Source organism: Durio zibethinus, chromosome 3 (assembly GCF_047325235.1).
Source record: "Durio zibethinus cultivar Kanyao isolate XHJ-2024 chromosome 3, ASM4732523v1, whole genome shotgun sequence".
Classification (NCBI taxonomy): domain Eukaryota; kingdom Viridiplantae; phylum Streptophyta; class Magnoliopsida; order Malvales; family Malvaceae; genus Durio; species Durio zibethinus.
Window position 1 is genome coordinate 11,139,461 of NC_143164.1, and position 12,580 is coordinate 11,152,040.

Sequence of the window (12,580 nt, forward strand, 5' to 3'; positions counted from 1 at the left end):
GCTTTAAATCACATTTTTGGTTTCTGTTTATCAATATTAAACTATTAATAATAATAGAAAAATATTTATAATAAAATATTAATATTAATTTAATATTGAAAAAAATATAAAAAAGAGACAAAAAATTAATAAAGAAAAGACAAAAAAATAAGAGGGCTGGTGTACGGCGTCATTCCGTAATCCTATCAGACCTACCACCTTTGTGACCAGCCACCAGACCAGCCACTAGACCAGCCACCCTATAGCCACCCCTACAGCCTACCCTAGACACATCTACAGCCACCTAGATCCCTAGCTCCTTAAAGCCCAGCATCTTTCCCTTTCAGCTTTCGAAAGCTTTCAAAAAACACAGACTCAGATGCCCAAAACCTCCTAGCACCTCTTACACTCAAACCAATCTAGCCATTACCAAAAAACCCATTTTAGACTCGATCTCTGTGCCTATACACAAAGCCCTAGTACCCAAGCTAACCTTCAGCTTGACTTTACCTTGGTTCCTAACCTCTACACATGCACCAAAAACTAGAAGCTAGCCTCCCCAGAGCTTGAGCCCTTCACCCTCACCTAGCTCCCAAAGGGTTAGAACACACACACACGCACACTTCAAACATCCTGCAAAGTCCTCACCCATCAAAAAGCACAAAAAAGTAAAAATAAAAAAAAACAAAACACAAATCCACAAAGAAATACTCTTCCCCGCAAAGAGGAACCCGTGCCAAAGAGGTACCTATAAAAGAAAAAACAACATCAATTTTGGTTTATAAAAAAAAAAAAAAGAAAGACAGAAACTTTGAGCCTTGATCTACATCAATCGGGGCTATTTCTGGTGAAGAGAAGGTCAGATCTAGAAAGAAAAAGTTGAAAGTAATCTTTTGGGATTTTTTTGGTGCTTTTTTACCATTGGCAGCAACCACCGATGGCGGTCGACACAGCGACAGGCGTGGTAGCGGCAGGTGATAAGATGTCGGATGCCGGTGGAACCCTGGGAGCTCTCTCAGAAGTTTTGAATTTTTTTTGGCAGAAAGTATAGAATGAATTGAAAAAAAAAAATAGTTTTATATAGAAAGCCAAAGCCCAAAACGACACCATTTTGGACTAGGAAAGATCCGCGCATAGACTCGAAATCTGCGTAACCTAACCAGTTACCACTTCTGCCTTAACCTAGGATCGACTTAGTTAAATTGGTTTCAAACCACTAGTGAACTGGTTCAGATCGATCAGAACAGGCAGACTCGGATCTGACCCGAGATCTACGTAACCCAACCAGTTACCGCTTCTACCTCAACCTAGGACCGACTCAGTTGAACTGGTATTGAACCATTAGTGAACCGGTTCAGATCGATCAAAATAGTTAGACCATCGAGCGACCCAGACCAACGTTGACCGAACCGTTGATAGGTCTGGTTCAAGTTTTTTTTTTAATTTTTTAATTTTTTATATGTTATTATTTTTGTTATTTTGAGTTTTATTTTTAATATTCATACATGATAATTTTTTAAAAAATTTGTTAAAATAAATATTTGATTTTTTTAATAATAATAAAATGAAAACGAAGTAGTATAATAAAAAAAACTAAAAAATGCTTAATAATAATAATCTGAAAAAATAATAAGAATTGAATTAATAATATTTTTTTTATTTTTCCTGCCTAGATGTTGGAGGGAATAAAAAAGTCAAACCCTAAAATATAATTCCACCTAGATGTTGAGGAATTATAAAAAAAGAATAATAATGAAAACTAATAATAATAATAAATTTTCATAAAAAAATATATATGAAAAATTTTAATTAATTTTCAAAAATCATAAAAATCGAACTTGCTCCAAAAGTCTGCCTAGATGTTTGGAATTTTTAGAGATGTTTGCGTTTTTAAAATATTAAAAAATCTAAACCCCAAAATCCAAACCTTAAACCCCAAACCTAACCCTAAAATACAAAATCTCAAACCTTAAAATCCAAAACCTAAAAATCCAAATTTTTAAAAACTCTTAAAATCCAAAATCCCAAACCCTAAAATCCAAAACCTAAAAATCCAAAAGTCTAACGACCTAAATTTGATACGCATTTTTGAATCTTCAAAATCTTGGAGCCCTAGCCTTTAAAACCTCTGCTTAACCTTAAAATTGAAAACCTAAAAAACCTAAAAGACCAAAAGTCTAAAGACCCAAATGTGATATGCATTTTTGAATCTTCAAAATCTTGGAGCCCTAGCCTTTAAAACCTTGGCTTAAGCTCTAAGCAAAACCATCTCAAAATCCTAAGGACATGTATGAAAATTTCACTTGAAATATTTATTCTCGAATGCCGCCTAGATGATAGGGTGTTTAAAAATTTTTATTTCATTAAGTTTTCATGCCAATCCTTAATTCACTTTAATAATAGATTAATAATAAAAATATACTAATAACATGGGATCTTAAATATAAATAGTCGTACCTAAGCTCTGCCTAGATGTTAAAGAGTCAAGGTGGTCTCATTATATTTAAGAATCCATTTTTTTAAATTACATTTCACCATCATGCATAACATTTGTTGGCATACACATATCTATTTGCTATTGTTTGCATTTGATTCGCATATTTATGGCTTAATTTTTGTTCACTACCTAATAGTTCATTATTTACTTTTTTGCACAAATTTTTTTTACTTTAAAACATAAATTTATAAAATAAAACAAAAATAATATTTTGAAGGAAATAATTACTGGTACTCTACCTAGATGTTGGAGAGTCACCAGCAATTATCTTCTACAAAGAGTGCTATTTTGTTTTTATTTTAAGGAGTATTATGTTAAATCTTAAGCGAAAAGAGTTATTCTAAACTCTGCCTAGATGTTGAAGAATTCTAAGATAACTCTTCAACTTAAAGATTTCTTCAATACTCCTAAATAAAGATTTTTAGCGAAAATTTATTTTTTTTAAAATAACAAAAAGGAATTATTATTAAATTTCAAAATGAAACCATTTCATCCAACATTGAAAATAGTGCATGATTAAATGGTACTAATTTATAGACGTTGTGGGGGTGCTAATCCTTCCTCATGCATAACCGACTTCCGAACTCAAGATCTATTTTTGTAGATCAAAATTTATCTTTTTGATAAACTTTAAACCCGTTTTTATAGTTTTATTAAAAAGATAAACTTTTGGGTGGCCAATCACACCTTAAAAAAGATTGGTGGTGACTCCCTCGTTTTTTCTCGATTTTTAAAATCCTTTACGTCTAGCGGTCCCAAAACCGTTACGATAGCTTGGCGACTCCACTGGGGACCTTTGAGAGTCAGGCCAAAAATTTAATTATGCGTTATTAACAATGATTGGATTTAATTTGTTTTATTTGGTATTTAATTTAATTTCCTTTATTTTAATTTTTCATAAAAAATAAATATATATATATAAAAGTGAATAAATAAAATAAATTGTATGTTAGTTATTACTTTATTTTGATTCTATGTTTATGATTTTTTTATGTTATTTTTATTAATACATTACTTTGCACAGGCATTGCATATTCACTCGCATGCATGAGCTTTAGACCCGAGCTCATTTCCTTTTAGGAGGAAGTGAAATAGCTACGCTCTCGTGAAGTGATAACCTTCGCATTTGCTAGCGAAACAATTCCACTCAGATTGAACCCTTTTTGTTAGTAGCTGGTAATAGGTGAGGATTAGGGAGCCTTGCTAGTCTATAATGGACGATGATGTGAGGAATAGTCTAGGAACCTTTAGACATATAAATCCTAACCTAGCATATCATGAGCCATAGAAAGCTTGCCTAGGGTAGAGCCCTATCGACCTTTTTATAGAAATAATAAAAAATGTATTAAAATTTGAAAAATGGATAATAAAATAAAAGCATTTTCTTGGAAAAAAATAAATTTTCTCTTAACATGTAGTTCATTCATTTCGTAATTATCCAAATTTTAGATTTTCATAAAATATTTTAGAATAAAATGATTCTTTTTAGCATTATCCAACAAGCAAAAAATAAAAAATAAAAAATAAAGTTTTTAGAAAAAATTAAAGACTTCTCTTAAATTCTTTGTTTATTGGCCAACTAAAAATTAATTTTCAAGTCCTAGTTAATTTGTGTAAAAAAAAAAAAGTTCCTTCTAAAAAAAAAAGAGAGATTTTTTCTTTCTTTCTTTCTTTTTGAATATTTCTTCATATTTTGCATTTCCATTTGATCTTTAATGTACCCCATCCCATTTACATCATAATAAGATAGTACATGCATCCCATGTTATTTACATGTTGATACATGCCTTCGATACGCATCTTCATAGGTAGTGCGCACACTCCATTTCATTATATATTTAAAGGTAGTGTCAGGTTCACTATGTTGGCATAACACAAGCATTGCATTCCATGTAAAAATGTAACATGCACTTGATAAGTTCATGTATTCCATACAAGTATGTTGCATTAGTCATAAGTATATATCTCATCATTCATGTAAGTATGTCATTGCATTTCATGCATATGGATTCATGAATAGTAGGGTTTTATGGAACATACATTGTATTTCATATCTCACTATCCTTATAACATAACATTACATTCCTTGCATACACATTTATGGTTGACAACATAATATTACATTCCTTGTATACACATTCATGGTTGACGAAAATTTTCATTTGGGTCCTTGTACATATAAAAATTCGTTATCTTAGGCATATATGCATTTCATGACATTCAATAGGCATCATTGCCACATTCATGAACATGCTATGTGTGTCATGTAAGTTAAAAGTTGTTTTTGTGGCATTCATTCAATAAGGGTAATAGTCTAAAATTTTTGGTCTAAGTCCTAAAATAAAATGTTTGTCTTGGTGGAAACTAGAGTGATGGAAATGGGAGATCAATTGGAAGCAAGGATTAATGCTTCAGAGTTGAATCAAGAGGAATTATGGCTCAAGCTTCGAAAGATGAAACAACAGATTGCTCAATTGATAGAAATGGTTAAAAGTAATGGTATGGTTGAGGTTGTTGCCCCTCAAGGATTGTTGTCACTTACGATTCCATCAAGTCAAGGTCAATTGGCTCCTGTTAGTTCTAGCACTTATTCAGAGTGTACTAAGGTGTTAGGTATTTGAACAGTGACCAAGGTTTAGGTGAACTCAAGAGAGGAATGGGTGAACTAGCCAAGCAGATGACTGAGCTCAAAAATTTGATTTCCAAGAAAAAGTCATCTGGCTTCAAACAACCATCACAAACTATCCCAAGTCCAAACCCACACTTAAATCCTTTCCATGACTACTTTCAACCTCCTTTCCAAGCACCTAGGATTAGGCCCTCAAATTTCACACAACCATCGAGAATTCCACATCTGAATCCATGTCCACCATCTCATATTTCACAATCGTTTTTTCAACATGCTATCTCGTCACCACCTTTTGGACCTAATTTTTGACCCAAAGTTTCCCAATTCGCTTCAAGGCCAACTAAGCCACCATCTTTTCAACAAAGCAAACTAACTATAGGATAGAAAAACTCTAGTAACACCAAAAGAAAAACTCCTGTTGATCCAATACCCATGTCTTACACAGAGTTATACCCATTACTCATAGAAAATTATCTTATTGTCCCTATCCCTGCTGAACCTCACAAATCACCTTTTTCTGAATGGTATGACCCCAATGATCGATGTGAATACCATTTTGATGTCATGGGCCATTCTATGGAAAACTGCACAGCTTTGAAACATAGGGTACAGGGGTTGATGAAAGTTGGATATCTGGGTTTTGATGTCAAAATAAAACCAATTGTTCACAAGAACCTTTCATTGATCCATGCCGAGATAACAGGCAGTACTGAAGGTAACAGTAAGGTTGGCCAAGATAATGAATAAAAAGTAAAAGCTTTAAAAGTAAAGGATTATCTTCTTCAGCAATCATAGTCAACTGTTTTTGAGTTTTTTAGGTGAGATAAAAGGGAGTGAAATAGGTTTAGCACTTTTTGGCCCTAGCCCTAGAATGGTTCATGATGTGTAAACTTGATACTTTTAAGAATGAATAGATAATTCTTTTGACCTGAATTTTTTATGCATTGATGCCTCTATCCATTTTTAATAATTGTATGTCTAAAAAAGCCTATGAAAAAGTGATGGTTGTGAGTATGTCTTCACCAAACTTTTGAGGTGGAACAAATGTCTACAAGAGGGAATTTGAGCTTGTCCTTAACAATAATAAAATTTGACTTACACATCATGCATCATCTGTTGGAATTCATTATTTTTCATGCTAGCTAAGGACAAAGAATGATGATTGTGAATATGCTTTTGTTAAACATTCAAAGTCAAAAGATTTTTTATAATAAAATTCATGTCATGTATTTTTTACTTTTGATAATTAATAATAGATGCAAGGATAGCTATCCTAGGAAATGAGATCCATTAAGTTTGTGGACTTATGAACTCAAGTTGATATTAGAATCATGGAAAATAAAGATGCAAGTCAGATGGATAGAGTAGAAAAGGCCCAAAAAGAGATCAAAGAAATAGTTATGGGAATGCAACAAAATGTGGACAAACAGTTGGCAGGATTAAAACAGATGTTAGCAGAGTTGACAAAAGAAAAAGGAATTGTTAAAACACATAGGGTAAAGGAGAAAATAGCTATTGAGATGCTATTGTATCCATCTGGGTTCACATATGTTCAAGACCTCTATATGCCGTAAGCACCTCCAACAACTAATCAACCTTATACTGGCATTTTTGCCAAGTTACCCTTAGTTCAGACAAATGTCAGTCTTGGGCCCACTCTCTACAACTCCACTACTATGCCTAATACAGATGATCCTAACAAGTTAGAAAAATTGAAAATGGTGCTAGATCCATCAAAAGATATGGTGATGAAAGATAAATATGACCTATTGAAAGGGAGATTAAAGGTAATTGAAGGCCATGATGTCTATGGGAATGTCAACCCTAATGAACTTAGTCTAGTGCCTGATCTCATTATTTCATCAAAATTCAAAGCCCCAAATTTCGAGATGTATGATGGAACGAAATGCCCTTTAACACACATCACCATGTATTATCGAAAGATGATAGGTTACACTCATGATGATAAGCTATTGATCCATTACTTTTAGGATAGTCTCATTGGGTCTACGATAATATGGTATGCTTAACTAGACCGAAATAAGATTTCCTCTTGGAATGATTTAGCTAGGGCCTTCCTAGCATAATATAAGCATGTTAAAGATATGACGCCAGATAGGATATCCCTGCAGAACATGAAGAAAATGTCAACTAAAACTTTCAAAGAGTATGCATACAGATGGAGAGACATAGCAGCCAAGTACAACCACCCTTGTTAGAGAAAGAGATTACTGTTCTATTTGTCAATTCCTTGAACACTCCTTATTATGAAAGAATAATTGGGAATGTGTCTAAAAACTTTTTTGATACGGTTATTTTTGGTGAGATTATAGAAAATACAATTAATAATGGTAGGATTAAGTTAAAGATGCAACAGATGTTGAAAAAGAAAGTACATCAAAAAATAATGAAGGGGAAATGTAGACAGTCATAATGGAAGGGCATCTACCCAATAGCATCATCCCATATAATCCATATCCTTCTCATCAGCCTCATCACCTTGTTATAGACGGTATATCTTAAAACTCATATCCTTGCCAACCAAGCCAGCATTTGGGCTTTTCAACAAATCTCCATCCTTAAATGGCCATTCATGATCTTGTTCCTACATTTGAACCCACCACCTGACAAACAAAGAATCGAAAAAGACTAAAGAATGGTTAAAAGAAATTGCCCATCTCTATTTCTTACCTCTTAGCTTTACTAATAAAAAGTCAGTATCTCACTCTTGTGCCTCTGAAAATGACACCAAATCCATTAGCAAGGAGTTATGATCCCAATGGCAAGAGTGATTATCATATGGGGACAATCGATCACTTAACTGAAAAATGCAAACAATTGAAAGAAAAGGTTGAAGATCTTATCAAGAGTGGTATTTTAACTTCAGAGGTGATAGAATAATGGAAGTTGACTCTATCCAATTGCCAAATGTGAGGAGTTAAGATGAAAAAGAAAGTCTCAAGTTCTGAAAAATCAAGATAGCATGACTTTCTTTTGAATCATTTTACTATATATGTATGACATGTGCATTGTGTCCCTAAGAGTTATCTAACTTATTTTGGAAGAATTGAATGCTTTGGATCTTTTTCTTTATGAAATTTTCTCCTTATGCATTTGTTTGAATAAAAAGTTCCACATAAGTAACTTTCAAGATAAAAAAAGTAAATAAAAAAACAAGATCAAAAAATGAAAAAAAGAAAAGAAAAAAGGTTTTCTTCTGTAATAAAGATGAAAAGATTCTTGAAGGAAATGGTGATTACTATTATGAAAGATTTCATCGAATACCTTTGCACCTTTTGAATACTTTCATGCTTCTAATCACTCAAGTGATTTGACTCATCAACCATAATCTTTCAGGGAATATGAGTTTGAATTCATACTTTAAAGGGTATATAATCTTTTATTAGGCAAAGAATGAAAGAGGTTAATTTTGAAAATTCATTTTGAATTTCAAAAAAATCAGATACTCTTTCAAATTTTTAATTGGTAATTCAATGTGTGCCAAAATGTTGCTATGACCATAGACACAAAAATGCCTGAACCTATTCTCTTAAGTAACCCTTGTTTCATGTCTTAAGGCACATTGATTAAAAAAGCAAAATCCCTTTTTGCCTAAGACAATTTGTTTCATACCTTTATACATTTTCTCTGCCTTTCACCAAGAAAATACCAAAAAAATTTAGAGTCCAAAGAGCTTTTTTGAACTATGGGATCAATCCCATATAACTTTATCGTCATTAGAACCTTGAGTGAAAAAAATAAGATAGGGCATCACAAAACAAAAAAATAAAAAAAAATAAAAACAAAAAAATAAAAATAAAAAAAAAAAGTAAAAAAAAACAAAAAAGGCATTTTTAATGATTTGCTCTTTTAACCAAGTGATCATGTTTGAAATGATGAATGGCCATATTTCTCTATCCTTCTCACACATAAAAATTATCCATTTATTATCCATTTGAGCCTATTAAGTTTTTTGTTTCAAAATGAACCTCGGCCAAAGATCATTTTTTATATTAGGGGGCAAAATAAAGATACCTTCAAGAGACCAACTTCAATAAAAGTGTTTGGAGATGAGAGTCCAGGGCAAGAAGTGAATAAAGTTTTAATTAGAAACCTAAGAATTTAAGAGAGTGAATAGCTAAGGATGAAGTTAGGCATTTCCAAGGAAAAGCAAAGAAACCATAGGGATAAGCATTTGAAGCTTCAATTAGAATTAAAAAAAAAAAAAGAGAAAACATGTACCTTGAAAACGAGAATTTAGGACAAAAAAAAGGTGGATAAAGTTGCTGAAATCAAAGCTAAATGTTTCAAAAAAAAAAAAAGCAAAGAAAGAAAGTTAGAGAATGCTCCCCAAGTTTCTTGGCCCAATCACCCTGAATAATATATTTTAAGCCTATTTATCCATTTTTTCATAACCCCAAACCTCGACCTCGATTACATACCTTGAAAAGTCTATTTTGATCAAATGTGGACACTTGGATTAAAGAGTAATGTCCTTGAATTTGTTTACATTTGTTGAATTCTTCATTGATAAAAAATATAACTCTAAGGTGAAAACCCCAAAAGGGCAGTTTAGAGCTAAAATCATTCTTGATGCCCCAAATTGAATTTTAGAGTTTCAAGGTTCTATCCAGAATAAAAAAAAAATTCTCGATGCAAAACCTTTTAAAAAATCAATACCCATTAAAGACCTTACATTCTTAAAAAAAAAAAAAACTAGCCTTGTCCTCTTCTCATATCTTGTTTGGAAGGTAATGGCTAGTTTTGACACACATTGAAGTATCACGTTTTCAATAAAAGAAGTGTTTTAAAAAATTTTCTTCTGTGAGCCCAAGAGAAATTCTTGCAATATTCATCGAGCTTTCCATGAGATATGCCACCAATGAAAAGAATTGAATTGTCAATTACCTCACCCATAAACCTTCCAAACAGTAGTCATCAATTTCCAAGAGATTCAAAAGTCTTGAGTTTTAAATTTTTTCATTTGATTACAAAGATACTTTATGTGGGGTAATTTTTTGATCACTTTTGAAAATTTTAAAGATTATTTAAGAATTTTGTACATAATACTGAGACAATTTTTTTTCATGAAAGCGAAACATTGAAAATTTGAACAAAGATTCTTAAAAAAAAAAGAGGGTAAGAAGAGTCTTTGTATTTGCATCGTTTGTATCTGCATCACAAGAAAAACATTTACATTTGCATCTGTATAAGACATTTGCATTCACACCATAAGAAGAATTTGCATTTGCATCATGGCATTTGCATCCTAAAAAAAGGTATTTGTAGGGGCATTTGCATGAAAAGAACATTGTCATTTGCATTATGAAAAAGTCAAATGTATTTGCATCAAGCATTCTCATTCTTGCATTGTCATTTACATTCACATCGACATTTCCATTAGCATCATCTGATGAGAATTGACTTTTTTTTATCATGATTGCATTTATCAACTTTGTAAGTATTAAATATAAAAAAAAAGATAAAAAAAATAGAAGTAAGATTCAAAGCCTTTGTTTAAGGGGAACCATTTTCAAACAAGATTTCAAAACCTCTGTTTAAGACGAACCTTCTTCAAGCAAGACTTTTAGAGTCTCAAAGATCTCTGATAAGATGAAAGCCATTTTCAAAAAGATTCTTTATATTTCAAAGTTTCTTTGCCTTTGATTAAGAGGAGCATTCAAAAATTTTAAGATTTCTAAGACCTCTGGGCATAATCTTTAAGACCTCTAGGCATAATTTTGATTCACGGTGTTGTCCCGATTGATTCCTTATTTTTTGACTTGCGATATTTTCTCAGTCGATTCTGAAGACCTTTGGGCATAATTTTGATTCGCAGTGTTATCCTGATCGATTTTTTATTTTTTGACTTGCGATGTTATCCTAGTCATTCTATAAGACCTCCGGGCATAATTTCTAAGTCCTCTGGGCATAATCTTTAATACCTTTGGGCATAATTTTGATTCGTGGTGTTGTCCCAATCGATTCTTTATTTTTTGACCTGTGGTGTTGTCCCAGTCAATTCTGTAAGACCTCCAGGCATGATTTCTAAGTCCTCCAAGTGTAATCTTTAAGACTTCCAAGCATAATTTTGATTCATGATGTTGTCCTAATTGATTCCTTATTTTTGAACTTGTAATGTTGTCCCAGTCGATTCTGTAATACCTCCGAACATGATTTCTAAGCCCTTCGGGCATAATCTTTAAGACATCTAGGAATAATTTTGATTCACAGTATTGTCCCAATCGATTCCTTATTTTTTGACTTATGGTGTTGTCCCAATCGATTCTGTAAGACCTCCAGGCATGATTTCTCAGTCCTCCAGGCATAATATTTAAGACCTCCAGGTATGATTTCTAAGTCCTCCGGGCATAATCTCTATTCGTGATGTTGTCTTGATCGATTCTTTATTTTTTGACTTGCGATGTTGTCCTAATTGATTCTGTAAGACCTCTGACCATGATTTTTAAGTCCTTCGAACATAATCTTTAAGACATCTAGGCATAATTTCGATTCATAATTTTGATTTACGGTGTTGTCTCAATCGACTCCTTATTTTTTGACCTATGATGTTGTCCCAGTTGATTTTGTAAGACCTTCAGGTATGATTCCTAAGTCCTCCGAGCATAATCTTTAAGACATCCAGGCATAATTTTGATTCCCAGTGTTGTCTCGATCAATTCCCTATTTTTTGACCTGCGGTGTTGTCCTAGTTGATTCTGTAAAACCTTCGAGAATGATTTCTAAGTCCTCCGGGCATAACCTTTAAGACTTCAAGGCATAATTTTGATTTACGGTGTTATCCTGATTGATTCCTTATTTTTTGACTTGCGATGTTATCCTAGTCGATTATGTAAAACCTCCAAGCATGATTTCTAAGACCTCCGGGCATAACCTTTAAGACCTATGGACATAATTTTGATTTGCGATGTTATTCCAACCAATTTCTTATTTTTCGACTTGCGGTATTGTCCTGGTTGATTCTTTATTCCTCGACTTGTGTTGTCTTAGTCGATTCTTTATTTCTCGACTCGCGACATCATCCCGGTCGTTGTTTTTTTCATTTGACTTGAGGTTCAATCACCAAAAAAAAAACAAAAAAACAAAAAAACTCTTCGATTTCTTTCCAGATAAAATTGTTGTTTTTGTCTTTACCCTATTCCTGATTCTCAGTAATATGTAAAGAGGAGCAACTGTAGACACTGAATTTTATCCAAGTTTATTGATGCTTTAAATCACATTTTTGGTTTCTATTTATCAATATTAAACTGTTAATAATAATAGAAAAATATTGATAATAAAATATTAATATTAGTTTAATATTAAAAAAATATAAAAAAAGAGAGAAAAAATTAATAAAAAAAATAAAGGGGCTAGTGTATGGTGTCGTTCCCCAGTCCTATCAGACTAGCCACCCTTGTGACCAGCCACCCTACAGCCACCCCTACAGCCTACCCTAGCCATATCTATAGCCA